The following is a 3,537-nucleotide window of genomic DNA, read 5'->3' on the forward strand; positions in this document are numbered from 1 at the left end:
TTTTTTTTTTTTTTTTTTTTTTTTTTTTTTTTTTTTATTAAAGATGGTATTCTTCTTAAAAAATAGATGTAAATAAAATTATTTTTTTTTTTATAATTTNAGATGACAGACAATAAAACAGAATCCGAATCTAAGAAAGAGATGACAGACAATAAAACAGAATCCGAATCTAAGAAAGAGATGACAGACAATAAAGTCAAATTAATAAAGGACAGAAATAGTAATCTTCACTAATTTTAACTAGTCTTGTTGCTCATTTTAATGAGAAATCATATTTAAATTTATGTGTTTAATTATTTAAAAATATTTAAACCCTTTAATATGACGCTTAAATAATATATATGAAACATTATAAGCAAATATAAGCATAATATTTTTAATAAAGGTGTTTCTCAATAAATTATATTTATTCTTAAATATTTTTATCTCCTTCCTTGTGTATCTTCTTTACTTTTTCGTTGAATATTTTTAGCTGTTTATATTTATTCCTACAAAATGTGTACCTCTTTTAATTTTATTATTTTTAATAAAATAAAGATTAATGAACATAACAAATAATAAAAAATTAAAGGTTATATATTTATATATACATATTAGAACAAAAACATGTTTATTTTAATTTTGTTTTAATAAATATAGAATTCTTAGAATTGCATGTAATTTTTCTTTGTTTATTTACATTATTTTAGTTTGTATGATTTTTAATCAGGAATTTAGGAAACAATGTTTATATTTACCTGATTAGCACAAAGACAATTTAATAATTTTTTTTTTTTTTTTTTTTTTTTTTTTTGTTATACATATATGTTTGTAAATTAAAAAGAATTATAAAGGAATTAATACTTTTTATTAATATAAGAATTTACTTAAGAAATAAAATAATTATATATAGATTCTAAAATATGTTCATTTTTTTTACATTTATCTTATTACATATAATAATTTATAAACATTTTATTTTTTAAATGTATGTCAAAAATATAAATGGATAATTTTAAAAAAAAATATATGATTATCTCTTATATATATTTTTCTAATATTAGAAAGGTAAAAATAATGAATATATTCACTTATTTTACACTCTAAATATTTGTGCAAATACTTTTTATTTTAGTTAAATTTTTTTCAAGGCCTCTAATTAATCTCATTGCTTTAGGGTCATGTAAAAAGAAATAAACCTACAAAAATGCAATGTATAAAAAAAAAAAAAAAAAAAAAAAAAAAAAAAAAAAATCACGTGACAATAAAGTCACTCCGGTGACAATAGTCGCTCATGCGACACCATTTTTTTTTTTTTTTTTTTGAATTTTTACATTGTAACAACTTTTATTATATATTTAATGCCTCTGCCTTTTTATATATATATATTTTTTTTTTTTTTTACTTTAAAATTATAAAGCTTAATTATTATTTCATAATTTCCTTTAATAATATCAATTACCTAAAAGTATAAATATATTTTAAAAAAATCTTTATTGACATTGGAAAAATATCTACAGAATCTGAAATAAATTATATATATTAAAAATTGTAATTAGTAAGAGTTTTATATTTCTCTATGGAATACAATGCATATGGAATTTAACAAAAAATACATATGGAAATATTATATAAGATTTTGAAAAAATATTTTACGTTACAACATCGAGTTAAGAAAATTTATGTAAGCTTATAAATATGATTTATTTTTCCTCCATAAAATTGTCATTTTTTTGAATGTATTTAAATTAATAATGGGGAAATAAATGAGAGAATGATAACCAATTTAAATTATTCAAATATATGTCTAGCAATTTAAATAAATTACTTCGATTAATTTAATTTAGATATTTTATTTTTCTTGAAGAAATTAAATCATGATATTTTGTATTACTTTATATTTATAGTTAAGATAATTATATATCCTACAATGCATACTTTATAATTTGTATAATTGTGATTGCTTTGTTTTTCATTTAGCTATTTTTTTTTTTAAAATATATTTATTGTATCTATAAATATTTTATTATCATCTTATGAAATTAAAATTTAAGTTAAAATAGATTTTTCTATTATTTGGAAATTCATTTGACTTATTCAATGGAAGATAGAGCAAAGCAAATGTTTGTTTTATTTATTCTTATTAAAGAATAATTCTATATATTGAATTTTTATAAAAGATTATATTAAAAGCTTTTATTCTAAAATATACATTTTAATTATTTAAGAAAAAATGATTGAAGAAATAACATACATTCGAATATTTATATCACATAAAATGGATTATAAAATTTTATGTTTATATATATATTTTTTATTTGCCTAACAAAAGAACTTAATATAAGAATGCATATAAAAAAAGAAAAAATTTTAAACAAATAAAATCTTTTATCTTTAAAAATCTTTTCTTATTCCTATTAAATATAGAATTATAATATTAAAAGAAAAAAATCTTAAGAATATTGTAATTTATTTAAATATATTTCTTCAGTTAAAAATGTTAAGTAAGATTGATATTTTATGTAATAAAAGATAAAAAATAAAGTTTAATACTAAATATATGAATGTTTTATTTAAGGAATGTCTATACGAAATAAATTGATCGATTATATAAAATATAACTTCTTAGAGTCTCATAAAAAAAAAAATCTTATTTATGAATTGCAAAGCAAATTATAGTATTTTTACTCTTAATTATAACTAAGAATACTTATTTGTTTTTAATATAAAATAAGATATACAATAAATTTTCCTATTCTAGAACTTCTTTCTTTTTTGAATACATTTTTATTTTTTTAATCAAGTATAATACCATTTATTCTTTCTTATTTTATCAGGAAGCTATATATATATAATTTTTAAGGTTCTCACGTAACACATATTCATGTATAATCACAATAGGAAATTTTAGTTGCATAAATATATATATATATAGATTGAAGAAATAATGAGATAATTAAATATAAGTTGTTTACTAAAAAATCGTAATTATTGAATACATTTTTTTTTGAACGATAGTTTTAGTTCAACATATGCATATGTTTTCCTGTTAATAAATAATGAAGTGCAATTATAAGTAAAAAAATTTTATTCAAGTATATTGATTTATTGGCTATTTAATGATTTTCAATAAATGTTAAACATATAATAAAAAGCATGTAGAGATATCTCTACCTGCTTAATTCATCAAACATCAATTATTTTAAATAATAATTAATTTACAAGTTATGCTAAATAATTTAAAACAAAATTCATTTTATATTAAAGTAAATTTTAACTATATATATATATATATATCGTTTTTCATCCGTTTATTAACATCAATTCATTATATATCCCTCATTCAAGTTTATATACGCCGATCAAATAAATTATTATCTTACACTGCACACTATATATAAAAAGAAAAGATTAAAAAAAAAAAAAAAAAAAAAATTTCATCTTTCTTTAGTGAACATACTGAAGATATAATACAATATATATACTTCACTATAATCAAATTTAGACTCTTACACTTTAATGAAATTTTTTCTTCAAATAAATGAAATACATAATTAA

This window comes from Plasmodium gallinaceum (genome assembly GCF_900005855.1).
Source record: "Plasmodium gallinaceum strain 8A genome assembly, contig: PGAL8A_v1_10, whole genome shotgun sequence".
Lineage (NCBI taxonomy): Eukaryota > Apicomplexa > Aconoidasida > Haemosporida > Plasmodiidae > Plasmodium > Plasmodium gallinaceum.